The following is a 16,935-nucleotide window of genomic DNA, read 5'->3' as shown; positions in this document are numbered from 1 at the left end:
AATGTAAAAGTTCATTACTGGCACCGCTTGCAAGGATAATGACGCCGATACTTTTTCTGTGTTTTATGAGATTGGAGTACACGTTGGGAGGGATCTTAATACAGAATCTTCACAGATCCTTGATATCCTTCGCCTGCTGTTAAGGACTGACCTCTTCAATTCAAACCACAGGTTTTAAATGGGTTATAAGTTGGCAGACTGAGATGGCCTTCTGCTTTCAAAACCAAATCTACCACTGGTGTGCAAGCTCTTTTTCATGTCATCTGACCATAGCACCGATTCCAATCCAAGTGCCAATGCTGTTTATCAAACAGAACTCCAGGCTGTGTTATGGTCAGATGACATGGAACAAGATTTCTTTGGCCACACACACACACACCCCACCCCACTGTTGAGTTCAGCATTAAAAAACAGACGCATATGCAGAAAAGTACCTCATATCTATGATAACATATGGTGGTGGATCTTTGATGTTATGGGGCTATTTTCCTTCCACTGGTCCTGGAGCGCTTGTTAAGGTCCACAGCATCATGAAGTACCAAGGACCTTTTTTGCCAAAAACCTTTTTGCCTCTACCAGGAGGCTGACACTAGGCCGCAGGTGGGTCTTCAAGCAAGACAATAACCCCAAGCACTAACCAAAATCTACAAAGAAATGGTTAATTCACCACAAAAATAAACATTTTGCAATGGCCATCTCAGTCTCTGGACTAGAACACCATTGAATACACGTGGTTTGAATTGAAGGCGGCAGTCCATAAGAGCAGACGAAGGATATCAAAGATCTGGTAAGCTTCTCTATGGCGGAATGGTCTAAGATCTTTCCCAACGTCTTATCCAATCTCATGAAAGAAAAGGCTCAGTGTCGTTATCCTCACAAGGGGAGGTTGCAAGAGTATTGGTCACAGGGGTGGCAATAATGTTTTTGATTACAAAATCTTTTTCTCAAAGCAATTGCATTAGTATAAAATAATATTTTAATTTTAGCATGCAATAGAGTATTTTTTGCTCATCTTTACCAAGGATGCCAATAATGATGGACCTGACTGTGTACAGTGCCTTCAGAAAGTATTTATACCCATTGACTTAGTTCACATTTTGTTGTTTTACATCCTGAATTCAAAATGGATTAAATATGTGTTTCCTCACCCATCTACACACAATACCCCATAAAGCCAAAAAATTATGTTTTTAGAAATGTTGCTAATTTATTGAAAATGAAATACAGAATAATTTACATAAGTATTCACACCTCTTTGCTACAAACTCCAAATTGAGATCAGGTGCATTCAATTTCCTTTGATCATCCTTGAGAAGTCACTGCAACTTGATTGGAGTCCATCTGTGGCCAATTCAATTGTTTGGACATGTTCCACAGTTGGCAGTGCAAGTCAGAGCAAACACTATACCATGACGTCCAAGGAACTGTCTGTAGATCTCAGATAAAGAATTGTGATGAGGCATATATCTGGGGAAGAGAATAAAACTGTTTCTAGATTGTTGAAAGTTTCCAAGAGCACAATGGTCTCCATCATTGGGAAATTCAAAAAATATGAAGCTCTTCGACGTCATAGTTTGGTTTTTGCTCTGACATGCACTGTCAACTGTGGTACCTTATATAGACAGGTGTGTGCCTTTCCAAATCATGTCTAATCAATTGAATTTACCACAAGTGAACTTCAATCAAGTTGTAGAAATAATTCAAAGATGATCAATGGAAACATGATGCATCTGAGCTCAATTTCGAGTCTCATAGCAAAAGGTCTGAATACTTATGTAAATAAAGTTTCTGTTTTTTTAATTTGTACAAATTTGCAAAAAATTCTAAACCTGTTTTCAACTTATCATTATGGGGTATTGTGTAAAGATTGAGGAGAAAAAATATTTAATCAATTTTAGAATAAGGCTGTAACTTAACAAAATGTGAAAAGTCAAAGGGTCTGAATACTTTCCGAATGCACACTAAATGTAGAATTTCCAGACCCACATACAGTATGTACACTATGAACCCTTTGTCTGTATATTCTGTTTATTGTGGCAGCACCATTTCAGAGTCAAAATCCTGTACATGCAAATGTATTTGGCGAATAAAGCTGAGTTTAGCTGGTTTATCATATGTCTGTTTACAATTATTATTTGGGATTGGCTATGTACTGGATAAACTGTAGCAGATTATCCCTGAATTCAAAATCCTCATGTGCTGTGTGTGTGTGTGAGTCCTACATATTCGATCCTGCCTTTAATTAGGGGACTCGGTTTAGGGTGTTCGCTAGAACTGACTGCTTTTCGTTTTACAGGCGAACATTGCTGGCTAACAAGTAATTAGCTAGCTAACTTTAGCAAGTAGATTCCACTCAAGGTATAGTATATCTATTAGGTTTTATTTCCCAATTCATTTGGTTATCATGTTGCTGGGTTTCCAAACAGACGGCTCTGCAATGCATTGCAAGCAGAATGCTCGTAATAGCCAATCACAACACTAGACTGGCCAATAGCATGAATTTGTTAGTTCATCCATCACTCCAGTGACCAATCTAAGGTTTCTAGACACACACCCGTTGTTAACCTTGCCCCCCACCAGCCTGAAATCCAAACCCAAAGTTGTCTAGAAACAAGAGAGAGCAATTTGAGAAATTGAGAGCGAAAACCTGACATTGACTATTGCTGGTGGACAATTAAAGCATCCCAAAAACTTTTTTATACATTTTAATCACGTTTCTTTGCTTACAGTTCTATCTATACGTACTGTTTAATATTTATTGGGGGGGTTGATCTGTGCAAATTATGTTTTGCTTGCTTAAAGTCACACTTGCAAGCTCTCAAGTTTAAATTTCACTCTTGACTGGCCTGTGCACTCACGGGACCCATCCTCTGCTTGCTCAACCACATTTCTTCGCACATAACTCAGTGTTTGCTCGCGCAATAATGTTTCAAATACAGAATCCCAAATTATTTATATTTGACATTGGAAGTTTTATTGAATAGAGTCAGTAATAGATGAGTCAAACCCATACAGTCTCATCAGATCAGATGTTATCAGCAAGCCAGAGCCATCTGTTTGAAAGAGCACAAGTAGACCAAAGATAAGTGCAAATAGAATAAATGTATCATTCAACATAAGATTCCACCTAAAAACAATGACATGAGCTCTGTCCCAATTCACCTGACGTGAGTAACTAAGGTGAGTAACCTTGAGGCTTTAGAAGGAGGCACAATGTCCAGTCATTGCATACAAAGCTCTGTATATGGATTTGAGTGGGGTTACATTTCTATCCTCCATTAGGTTCACTTCATCCCTTACCTACAGTACTCATATCGTTTAGCAATCACGATCACATACATTCAGTATAGAACCATCTTTCTAACCAATTGACAGCAGCTTTGGTTAAACAACATGGCTAAACGTTAGTTAGCTTGCCTCATCAATTGCCTGCTTTAATTAATAACAAGACCAAATAACTAGCTACTTCAATATTGAAATCATAGTTGGTTAGCTAGTTTCTCTAGTGAAAAACTATCGAACTTACCTCTATTTTTGTCAGCCATCGTTCACCTTTCACCGTCCCTTTCCATCTCTATCGTCAAAAATCCGGTAAAAGAGCGGTCAAGACGTAATTGGTCCAAAACATCTGTCCAATTGAATTTCAGTAGACTGCTACAGGCTATGTTCATTGGCTCAAATTTCCCACTCTTATAAAATGAAGATGCTTTTGGCCTTGGCCTACCCAGTTTGATCTCAGGCCTAACCAAAAAATTACCCAGAAATTATTCAATATAAATTGTGTTTTATTCAAGAAATGCATGTGAGATGTATTTTCTATGGGTTATTTTATTATAATATAACAAAGAAAGTCAGCGACAGTCAAGTTTGCTTCCGACTTTTAGTTACATTCAAAAAAATTCATATGGTTGTTTACCTCAACAACCTAGCAACGTCATGTTGATAAACTTTGTAGTCCATAAACTAGCCAAATCTACCGCGCTAGCTTACTCGAATTGACCTACCAGCTAAGGTAATTTATTAGTTCTAGCAATGGCAAACCAAATGTCGATTGCTAGGTTTTTCAAGAAAAGACGTCTGGAGGAAAAGGAGTGTGGCATAAAATTATTTGGATCAATCTACCGATAGCTTCCAGAATGAGACAGCAGGTGGCGCCATGATAGAAACAACCGCAATCGCTGTGTTGAACCAAATACATGGTGAACATGGATTTTATAGAATGAAACCGTGCACATGTTAAAGTGGTAACAGATATTGTTCTAATGTGTGCAAAGCAGGATATTCCACTCAGAGGGCATAGAAAAACCCAAGAGGCAATCAACAAAGGTCACTTTTTAGAAATCTTCAATTTCATCTTAAAGAATGACTCATAAATACACAACATGCTTAATGAGCTACCTCGCAATGCCACACTTATGAGCCCCGAAATACAGAACGAGATGCTTGAGTGTGCAGCATCATTGTTACTGCGGAGGATAAAATATGAAGTTCATTCTGCTCCTTCTACATATTTTGCCATACTAGCAGATTAATATAAAGATCAATCTAAACAAGAATTTATTGCTGTGTGCATTCGATACATTCATGCTGGAATTTTTATTTTTACTTTATGTAACCAGGTAGGCCAGTTGAGAACAAGTTCTCATTTACAACTGCAACCTGGCCAAGATAAAGCAAAGCAGTGTGACACAAACAACAAGACAGAGTTACACATGGAATAAACAAACATACAGTCAATAACACAATAGAAAAAGTATATATACAGTGTGTGCAAATGAGGTAGGATAAGGGAGGTAAGAAAATAAATAGGCCATAGTGGCGAAATAATTACAATATAGCAATTAAACAATGGAGTGATAGATGTGCAGAAGATGAATGTACAAGTAGAGATACTGGGGTGCAAAGGAGAAAAATAAATAAATAACAGTATGGGGATGAGGGTAGTTGGATGGGCTATTTACAGATGGGCTATGTACAGGTTTTTTTTTTTTTTTTTTTTTACCGTTATTTTACCAGGTAAGTTGACTGAGAACACGTTCTCATTTGCAGCAACGACCTGGGGAATAGTTACAGGGGAGAGGAGGGGGATGAATGAGACAATTGTAAACTGCAGCGATCAGTGAGCTGCTCTGACAGCTGGTGCTTAAAGTTAATGAGGGAGATATGAGTCTCCATCTTCAGTGATTTTTGCAGTTTCTTCCAGTCATTGGCAGCAGAGAACTGGAAGGAAAGGCGGCCAAACGAGGAATTGGCTATGGGGGTGACCAGTGAAATATACCTGCTGGAGCGCATGCTATGGGTAGGTGCTGCTATGGTGACCAGTGAGCTGAGATAACGCAGGGCTTTACCTAGCAAAGACTTGTAGATGACCTGGACCCAGTGGGTTTGGCGACGAATATGAAGTGAATGGCAGCCAGCGAGAGCATACAGGTGGCCTGCTGGAGGTCATTTTGCAGGGCGCTGGCAGTGCACTTCCTTGCACAAAGGCTGAGGTAGCGGTCCTGCTGCTGGGTTGTTGTCCTCCTACGGCCTCCTCCACGTCTCCTGATGTACTGGCCTGTCTCCTGGTAGCGCCTCCATGCTCTGGACACTACGCTGACAGACACAGCAAACCTTTTTGCCACAGCTCGCATTGATGTGCCATCCTGGATGAACTGCACTACCTGAGCCACTTGTGTGGGTTGTAGACTCCGTCTCATGCTACCACTAGAGTGAGAGCACCGCCAGCATTCAAAAGTGACCAAAACATCAGCCAGGAAGCATAGGAACTGAGAAGTGGTCTGTGGTCACCACCTGCAGAATCACTCCTTTTTTGGGGGTGTCTTGCTAATTGCCTATAATTTCCACCTTTTGTCTATTCCATTTGCACAACAGCATGTGAAATGTATTGTCAATCAGTGTTGCTTCCTAAGTAGACAGTTTGATTTCACAGAAGTGTGATTGACTTGGAGTTACATTGTGTTGTTTAAGTGTTCCCTTTATTTTTTTGAGCAGTGTATATGCGAAGAAAAAAGTTATATAAAGATATATACACGGGACACGACAAGACAAAGACAAAGACGTCTGACTGCTACACCATCTTGGACTTGATTAAAGAAAGAGCTGTTGGGTTTATGGAAACCGCTGACTTGTCTGCACAAGGAATTTCTCAGAAAATACTTGAAGTGTTGTAACCCCTGGAGTTGGATCCCACTCTGTGTGGGTTTTTGTTTCGATGGCGCTTCACTTATGTTAGGGAACAGAGGAGGGGTAGAAGTCCTACTAAAGCAAACGGTATATGTGCATTGCAACTCCCACCGTCTGAATTTGGTTCTGTGCACCGCGACAAAAGTGTCGGGACATGTCAGTACTTTTTTTGACACAGTAAACTAGTTACACACATTTATAAGTGGATCCCACAGACATGCTCGATTCATAGAAGTACAGAAAGAGTTGCATCCCGATAGACCATGTATCGAGCTAGAAATATCCATGGATGTACGTTGGAGTTCAAAATCAGGGTCTGTGAGTAAAGTGCTGTTACTGCTAGATGTCATTTTAGAGGTTCTTGCAGAGTTTCCAGAGGCTTGTGGATAAACCAAATTAGAAGCCGATGCCCTCTTACAACAAATCCAGAAGAATACGTTTTTATTCCTGTTAGTCACGTTTAGTCAATTGTTTGACACTAGTGATTTTGCTATGAAGGGATTACAAAGCTCTACATTATCTGTGACAGACTGTATTAATTTAAATTAGATCCTCAAAAGCAGCTTTTCTACGTTCAGAGATAACTCAGGGGGAGACTTTGATAAAGTTCTCAAGCTAACTGAAGAGATGATGATTAAGCATGATACTAGTAATTGGGATGTGAGCGCATCACGGCAGCAAAAACTGCCTGTAAAATTGGCAGTGTAGTCACAACTTCATTAGGGAAAACATCCAGCATCAAGAGTGGTAGTGACCTGAGGCAACTTTGGAACAATATTCTAGACAGACAGATTACTGAGTTAAACTCAAGATTTCAAGAAGACACATACGGGATCATGCAAGCTGCAGCCTCCTTTTCCAAAGAATCCCAAACCTGCGGCCTTAAAGAGCAGCTGAAGACCACATGCGATCATTATGCAATATCAATAAAGGATGCTGAATTCACTGTTTTTATTCAGCAGTTGAGTTGCAAAATTAACATGGGAAAGAGTGACTTTTCCTCCATAATGAGTGTACTTGACAGCTGTCCTGATGATATTTTCCCTAATATAAACTCTGTTAAGGATCATTGTCACACTTCAATGACATCATGCAGTGTGGAGAGACTTTTCTCAACAACAACTAGGATAAAAAAAATTGTCTTCGCACATCAATGACAAGCGCCCGGCTGAACCACTTCAGTTTGATGTCTTTTGAGCGTGAACTGACAGATACATTGGATTATGATGAAATCATCACCATATTCAACTCTAAGCCTCGACGTCTGTGCCTCATAACGTAAGTCACGCCTTATGTATGATACGTCTACTAAAGGTAAGTTACCATTTAATAGTAATACTGCCCACCGTGGTATAAATTGTATCATCAAATATAGGCTTGCTTGCCCATCGAGATTAAAGTGCGTCTGAAGATGAGTTTTATGTTGCTGTTCTAAAGTTACTGCCTTTTTAATATGCTGGGATAGGTAATTATTTGTATACAGTTGAAGTTGGAAGTTTACATACACCTTAGCCAAGTACAGTGTTTCACAATTCCTGACAGTTAATCCAAGTAAAAATTCCCTGTTTAAGGTCAGTTAGGATCACCACTTTATTTTAGGAATGGGAAATGTCAGAATAATAGGAGAGAGAATGATTTTTCAGCTTTTATTTATTTCATCATATTCCCAGTGGGTCAGAAGTTTACATACACTCAATTAGTATTTGGCAGCATTGCCTTTAAATTGTTTCACTTGAGTCAACCATTTCGGGTAGCCTTCCACAAGCTTCCCACAAAAAGTTGGGTGAATTTTGGCCCATTCCTCCTGACAGAGCTGGTGTAACTGAGTCAGGTTCGTAGGCCTCCTTGCTCACACACGCTTTTTCAGTTCTGCCCACAATTTTTCTATAGGATTGAGGTCAGGGCTTTGTGATGGCCACTCCAATACCTTGACTTTGTTGTCCTTAAGCCATAACTTTGGAAGTATGCTTGGGGTCATTGTCCATTTGGAAGACCCATTTGCGACCAAGCTTTAACTTCCTGACTGATGTCTTGAGATGTTGCTTCAATATATCCACATAATTTTTCTTCCACATAATGCCATCTATTTTGCGAAGTGCACCAGTCCCTCCTGCAGCAAAGCACCCCCACAACATGATGCTGCCACCCCCGTGTTTCACGGTTGGGATGGTGTTCTTTGGCTTGCAAGCCTCCCCCTTTTTCCTCCAAACATAGCAATGGTCATTATGGCGAAAAAGTTATATTTTTGTTTCATAAGACCAGAGGAAATTTCTCCATTTCTCCAAAAAAACTTTGTACCCATGTGCAGTTGCAAACTGTAGTCTTACTTTTTTATGATGGTTTTGGAGCGCTGGCTTCTTCCTTGCTGAGCGGCCTTTAAGGTTACGTCGATATAGGACTCGTTTTACTGTGGATAAAAATACTTTTGTACCTGTTTCCTCCAGCATCTTCACAAGGTCCTTTGCAGTTGTTCTGGGATTGATTTGCACTTTTTGCACCAAAGTGGTCCCATGGTGTTTATACTTTCGTACTATTGTTTGTACAGATGAACATGGTACCTTCGGGCATTTGGAAATTGCTCCCAAGGATGAACCAGACTTGTGGGGGTCTACAATCTTTTTCTGAGGTCTTGGCTGATTTCTTTTGATTTTCCCATGATGTCAAGCAAGGAGGCACTGAGTTTGAAGGTAGGCCTTGAAATACATCCACAGGTACACCTCCAATTGACTCAAATGATGTCAATTAGCCTTTCAGAAGCTTCTAAAGCCATGACATAATTTTCTGGAATTTTCCAAGCTGTTTAAAGACACAGTCAACTTAGTGTATGTAAACTTCTGACCCACTGGAATTGTGATAAGTGAAATATTCTGTCTGTAAATAATTGTTGGAAAAATTACTTGTGTCATTCACAAAATATATGTCTTAACCGACTTGCCAAAACAATAGTTTGTTAACAAGAAATTTGTGGAGTGGTTGAAAAACTAGTTTTAATGACTCCAACCTAAGTGTTTGTAACCTTCCAACTTCAACTGTATGTAATGAGGTTGCTCCAAGTACTATGCACTAGTATGAAACGATTGTATTACGAAATAATATACAGTACACATCGCAAATAAAATTAAATGAGTTAGTATAAAAAATGCCTATCTATATTTTTCTAGGCCTATCCAAAAAAATGTATTCTGGCTACACTCCTGGTGGGGACGTACTGTATTTGTGAGTGCAGTCTTCTGAGTCTTGATATGTACAGTAGTAAGTATTTCTTCAGGTGAACAAAAATCTCTGCTCTTAAATTAGTTTACTGCATGCGGAAATGCCTTTCTGCTTGATCAAAGTCACACTCGCAAGCTGTCAAGTTTAATTAGCGTTCAATGACGCTGGCCTGCACTCGTGGCACTCGTCCTCTGCTCGCTCGACCACAGTTCTCTCTCGACTCAAGTGTTTGCTTGTGCAATGATGTTTCATCTTGCTCGTGCCCGTTCGACTGTTGAATCGGAATTGACACCATATCAGCCCGAATCAATGATAAAACCATATGTGTGTGTGTGTGAGAGTGATGGGGACTGGAGGGCATGGTTTTATGTCTGAGGAGCAGACAGGCAGCTGGGAGTTGAAGAGGAGTGAGTTTTATTATCTCTTTATCATCACCACAATATATCTATGTGGGTGCCAGGCGATGCCACTGGAAATATAAAGGGTGATGCTATCAGTCACACACTCGGCGCCTGCTAGCCACACACAGTCAGACGGCGGGTGTGTATGCATATACACAAAGACACACACACACATTTTATCTTGTGGGTCCTTGGTGATGTTTCCCTATCCTGTGAGTCACCCATTATCAGCATATGGCAGAAATCTTAAGCATATATTGTGGAGAGCATTCACCTGTATGAACCATTGGACTGGGCCCACTCTCTGGGGGGTGGGGCTTTTTCAACATATATATATATTTTTTAAGTAAAACAATTTGATGTAGTAATGGCAGAATGCCCCTTTAACCCTAAAAGCAACAATATACAAGTAACTGCCAAAATAAAGGCAACACGAGTAAATAAGGGATACAAAGTACATTACTTATAACCCTAAAAGTGCCAATTAATGATTTCAAAGAGACAGTATCAAGCTGTAACACTTTATTTGATTACCCTTATGTAACAAGTAAATTGTTTAAATCTCTTCAAATAAGCATATATTCCACAAATTTTACATAATAGTCCAATTTGATGTTTAGAAATGTTTTTATGCTTTGACCAAAGCAACTTGTCATGAACATGTTACTGTTATTCATTCAAAGTGTTTATGTGATGTTTAGAAATTGGCGATTGAGCTAATCGACATAACAGTACGACTGAAGACTTTCAGCATGCTTTGGAATGCTATGGGCTATCAACTCAGTTCCAATTGCATCTGAAAGATGATACTCTCAACTTGGTAAAGAGACATTGACAGGAAGCTAATTATGTTTTTATATTTGTTTGTTATAGTGGCTGCCACGCACTCCAGGGGCCAAATCTAGGGTGGCTCCACATCTATACATCTGCCTTTGTGATAAATGTGATGCTTTTACCATAAAGTGCACGATTGAGTCACATTTAAAAAATGTAATTCCTCCAGAAATCATGGTAAGTGGTGTATTTTGGTCGGTAACTAGCTGCTTGACAGTCTTCGAATTTGGTGCTTCGAGAGTTAAGCGTATATTGTGGAGAGCATTCAACTGTATATGGACTGAACCCACTCACTGGGGCTACATTATTGATATATTCTAGTTTGTCTACAGCTCTGTTCCTAGAAGCTAACAGGCAGACCAAACCACACACCAAGCCAAGGTACCAGGCAGAAACACCATTACTACTACACTGAGCAAAAATAAAAAGATCCCAGAAATGTTCCATATGCACCAAAAACGTATTTCTCTCAAATTGTGTGCACAAATATGTTTACATTCCTCTTAGTGAGCATTTCTCCTTTATCAAGATAATCCATCCACCTGACATGTGTGGCATATCAAGAAGCTGATTAAAACCTCTTCTGGATAGGACCCTTCATCTCAATTTCAACCTAAAATGACATACCCAAATCTAACTGCCTGTAACTCAGGACCCGAAGCAAGGATTTGTATATTCTTAATACTATTTGAATGGAACAACTATGAAGTTTGTGGAGATGTGAAATTAATGTTGGAGAATATAACACAATAAATCTGGGAAAAGATCAAAACTAAAAAACATGTGTTTTCTATTTTATCATCTTTGAAATGCAAAAGAAAGGCCATACATTGAGATAAGAAGCTGGGGATAGTTTAGATGTTGTCCACATTCAAGAATGAGAGAGCTACATCATATTTAGAATGAAGTCCCTCACAAGTTTGCCTAAATGTACCCAAGTGGCCGAATTAATAAATTGATACATTTTCAAGTATATAACTATAGAGAACATACAAAAATGCTATAGTAATAAAACATTTAAGTTTACACACTACCAGGAATGTCATACATGATGGATCATTAGCTTCCCTACTTAAAAGGTACTAACAGGAGACACGACGAGAACGCTGATCCAATGCCTCCCAACACAGAAGTTAACTATTTAAGATAAGGGCCAAGTTAGCAGCCAACACTGATCTAATATCATAAGTACACACACCACAAACAATGTGAAAAAAATAATATTTACACACTAATTTTATTTAACCTTCATTTTAGCAGGGGGTGAGCCCTGCATCAATACATCAAATACACAACACATATCTATAAACATATATATTATATAGAGTATGGGGAACACAATCACTATAATGAAATATGAAGACCGATAGGCAATAAGATACTCAAACCACAGCCACAGCATGTCATAGCCAACATAACATACACATAGGCTATGCTAATACATTGTATGCCTCAGCTCTATATATGAACTCAGAAAAAAAAGAAACTGTCTTTCAAAGATACTTCATAAAAATCCAAATAACTTCACAAATCTTCATTGTAAAGGGTTGAAACACTGTTTCCAATACATGTTCAATGAACCATAAACAATTAACATGCACCTGTGGAACGGTCGTTAAGACAGTAACAACATACAGACGGGTAGGCAATTAAGGTCACAGTTGTGAAAACTTAGGACACTAAAGCGGCCTTTCTACTGACTCTGAAAAACACCAAAAGAAATATGCCCAGGGTCCCTGCTCATCTGTGTGAACATGCCTGAGGCATGCTGCAAGGAAGCATGAGGCCTGTAGATGTGGCCAGGGCAATAAATTGCAATGTCCGTAATGTGAGACGTCTAAGACAGAGTAACAGGAAGACAGGACGGACAGCTGATCGTCCTCGCAGTGGCAGACTACGTGTAACAACAACACCTGCACAGGATCGGTACATCCAAACATCACACCTGCGGGACAGGTACAGGATGGCAACAACAACTGCCTGAGTTACAACAGGAACGCACAATCCCTCCATCAGTGCTCAGACTGTCCGCAATAGGCTGAGAGAGACTGGACTCAGGGCTTGTAGGCCTATTGTAAGGCAGGTCCTCACCAGACATCATCGGTAACAACGTTACCTATGGGCACAAACCCACCATGGCTGGACCGGATAGGACTGGCAAAAAGTGCTCTTTACTGACGAGTCGCGGTTTTGTCTCACCAGGGGTGACGGTCGGACTGGCGTTTATCGTTAAAGGAATGAGCGTTACACCGAGGCCTGTACTCTGGAACGGGATCAATTTGTAGGTGGAGGGTCCGTCATGGTCTGGAGCGGTGTGTCACAGCATCATTGGACTGAGCTTGTTGTCATTGCAGGCAATCTCAACGCTGTGCGTTACAGGGAAGACATCCTCCTCCCTCATCTGGTACCCTTCCTGCAGGCTCATCCTGACATGACCCTCCAGCATGAGAATGCCACCAGCCAAACTGCTCGTTCTGTGCGTGATTTCCTGCAAGACAGGAATGTCAGTGTTCTGTCATGGCCAGCGAAGAGCCCAAATCTCAATCCTATTGAGCACGTCTGGGACCTGTTGGATCGGAGGGTGAGGGCTAGGGCCATTCCCCCCAGAACTGTCCGGGAACTTGCAGGTGCCTTGATGGAAGAGTGGCGTAACATCTCACAGCAAGAACTGGCAAATCTTGTGCAGTCCATGAGGAGGAGATGCACTGCCATACTTAATGCAGCTGGTGGCCACACCAGATACTGACTGTTACTTTTGATTTTGACCCCCCTTTGTTCAGGGACACATTACTCCATTTATGTTAGTCACATGCCTGTGGAACTTGTTCCGTTTATGTCTCATTTGTTGAATCTTGTTATGTTCTTACAAATATTTACACATGTTAAGTTTGCTGAAAATAAACACAGTTGACAGTGAGGACATTTCTTAAATTTGCTGATTTTGTATAGATATTAGAAATCAAAGAAAAATCTCAAATGAATATGCAACCATTTAAGCAACTGCATTAGCATACTGATCTAAAAGTACATCATGTTTTTCCTTCCAAAAACATTTATTCCGCGCAGGAATCAAAACTGTGGTCACTCACAAAGTCCTCATCCATGTGTGTGTGTGTCACTCTCCCAGACAATTTCTGCAATAATCTCATCCAAATGTGTATACTTGGACTTCGATTTAGCTTTTCCATTCCTAGTAGCCATGTTTTACTTTTTCAGTTTTGAGAAAAGTATGTAGAAGAGAACGAACCGCTGCGTAACGTAAACTACCATGCGTTCAGTTTGCTTTAACATGAAAATGAATACTGTTGCGCACAGCTCTAGCATGATGGCTGTTTGTCGTACAAAGGGAATTCACATACTACTGGAAAGCCCAGCTCATTGGCTATCTAGCTAGCTATGTTTCAAAATGATAGGTGGTCATTGGACCAAGACACTGTCAATCAAGTGAACACCGCTTGTCTCATTGGTGCATAATGATGGCTGACCTTCATGGGCTAATTGACATGTTGTGTAGCCAATACATAATGTAGAAAGATGAAACACATTTGGTTGCCTTCTAGAGTGGCTGAGGATTGCACAGAAACCAAACTTGACCGGGTTAAACAACGTTTTGCGGAATAGATTTAATAAATTGTTTTCATTCATGCAAAACGCAGTATACAACTTGGACAGTGTAGGATTTGAAAATAGACTTTATCAAACAAAACAATGCTACATTTTATCTCTGGGACCCTCAGGATGACCAGTCAGAGCAAGATTCTTGAATGACAGTACATTATTTACCGTCAGAGGTGAATGTATCAAACCAGTTGCCTTGATAAAAGTGTTGTTGTCGTGCACTATCCTCAAACAATGGCATGATATTTTTTCGTTGTAATAGCTACTGTAAATTCGACACTGCAGTTAGGTTAACAATCATTTAAGCTTTCTGACGATATAAGACATGTCTATGTCACGGAAAGTTGGCTGTTACTTACAACGCCATTCTAGTCACATATCGCATATTGAGCAGCAACCGATTTCGGGACACTGACAGTTCCCGCAAATATCCAGCAACTTTGTACAGCCATTGAAGAGGAGTGGGACAACATTCCACAGGAAACAATCAACAGCCTGATCAACTCTATACGAAGGAGATGTGTCGCGCTGCTTGAGGCAAATGGTGTCCACACAGATTTTTTTATTTGTTTAACTAGGCAAGTCAGTTAAGAACAAATTCTTATTTACAATGACGGCCTACCAAAAGGCGAAAGGGCTCCTGCCGGGACAGGGGGCTGGGATTAAAAATAAAAATCTAGGACCAAACACACATCACGACAAGAGAGACACCACATAAAAAGAGACCTAAGACAACAACATAGCATGGCAGCAACACAACATGACAACAACATGCTAGCAACACAACATAGTAGCAGCACAAAACATGGTACAAACATTATTAGGCACAGACAACAGCACAAAGGTCAAGAAGGTAGAGACAACGATATCTCACGGGAAGCAGGCACAACTGTCAGTAAGAGTGTCAATGATTGAGTCTTTGAATGAAGAGACGGAGATAAAACTGTCCAGTTTGAGTGTTTTTTGCAGCTCGTTCCAGTCGCTAGCTGCAGTGAACTGAAAAGAGGAGCGACCCAGGGATGATTTGACTAATTTCCTTATATGAACTGTAACTCAGTAAAATCTTAGACATTTCTGTGTATTTCATCCTGCTACATTAGGATGCCTCAGTAGCTCTGGAGCCTGTGTGAGAATACAGCTCGTCATTCCTTCCTCCAGATCCATGAGCGTAGAGAGAGAAAAAGCTTTCTTGCCCTCCGCCTGTGAGTGAGACACTTTAATTACTGAAACACAGCCAGTCTGGGGGCAGCGATTGAGTTCTTCACACGTCCTGACTAAAGGAGACGCAATGTGCACTCCCAGAGGAGAAGGCAGTAGTGCGAGCACAGTGAGGGGAGTAGTGCGAGCACAAAAGCAGCGGCCTGACTGTCTACCTGATCCTCTGTGTCTGTCGGTCTGTCTCGATAGGCCAACAGCTTAATTCCAGACCTATGCTGTGATACAGGCAGACAGAATGCCTTGCTTTCTGTATAGATGTCTTTCTTAATTAAAGGAAATGTTCACCCATTTTGAATGTTATATTGTTTTTGTGCATCTCAGAGATGTTCTATCGATTCTCTGGGTCATTTGCTCATCTGAGTTAATGGTGTTCTAATTAGGAAACGTATAATGCCCCAACTAGCAGACTATCGATCTATCGCGTTCATGTTGTCATGCTGCGTCACGCGGTTGCTAAGCTAAATCGCCACATTGTGGATTTTGTAGGCGACTTGAGCTGCAACAGATTTCCACAACGTTTTCCAGGTTGCTACCAACCTTATAATGCCAAAATTAAACATTTGTTCACCAAAAAATATTTCTCTCTCATATTAGTGTTATTTAATACTGTAAATTAAATGAATGAGTGGTTTTGGGTGTATTTTTCCATTAATGTCTCTAAATGCAAACACAAACATACAGAAATGACACACATACCCTATGAACTTGCCATCAGACAAATCCCATTTCTTGCAAATTAAAATGAATTTCTGCCCTCTCTCCTAATAGAAAGGGACATCAGTCAAGTCCACCAATTACGTAGCGGCAGTCTTCACGTGTCATATCCTGTTAGTCTGCTAGGCGGGGGTCAACTCGTCAGTGAAGCTTTGAACACAGCCTCCCGCCACCATGTGATTTGAGAGGACAGCCGTGCCGAGACAGAAACGGAGAGAGGCATTTCCCACAATGCCCCATAAGGACGGGTCTAATGAATTCATTGTGCCTGCCAGGCCTCCTTTTGATCAAATATTGCCACATTTGGCAGTCGCATTGGCTGTGATGAACAGTGCTCAACATACGGAGTGATGAGACATTTTCAGATTAAAGCCATGAACATCTCAGACATCAAAGATCAGGACAGAAAAGTCAGACAAAACAAACTGTCCATCCCAAGTCAACAACACACATCTTCAAAAGTAAAATGCAAAACGCCTGTTGTTTTTCTCCTAGTCTCACGTAGCCAGAGTTCGTATTCTCGGGTTTGGCCTGCATCCCATGAACCTGGAGAACCTAGAAGCGTGCGGCTGTCTTTCTCCTGGTTCTATTACTGTCGTTATGGGCAGATAGTATTTTAGAAAGAATATTCTCTGAGTGTTGAGCAGCGTAGCTTGAGCACTGATGTCACAGCAGTCAGGCAGGGTACAACATGTTCTCCTGTGAGTCCTCCTGTACTGTAGAAGTTGAAGTCTGAGACAGGCTCTTGCCT

The 16,935-nt window shown here is 40.5% G+C and overlaps 1 protein-coding gene across 7 annotated transcripts in view; it reads right to left on the bottom strand.

The window, feature by feature from the left end:
• LOC129818346 (voltage-dependent N-type calcium channel subunit alpha-1B-like) overlaps positions 1 to 16,935 on the bottom strand; it is a 209,550-nt gene that overhangs the window by 122,879 nt on the left and 69,736 nt on the right. The window lies entirely within an intron of this gene.

This window comes from Salvelinus fontinalis, chromosome 21 (assembly GCF_029448725.1).
Source record: "Salvelinus fontinalis isolate EN_2023a chromosome 21, ASM2944872v1, whole genome shotgun sequence".
In the NCBI taxonomy this organism is placed as follows: domain Eukaryota; kingdom Metazoa; phylum Chordata; class Actinopteri; order Salmoniformes; family Salmonidae; genus Salvelinus; species Salvelinus fontinalis.
Note: the sequence above shows the minus strand (reverse complement) of the source record. Positions and strands in the feature narration are given on the sequence as shown.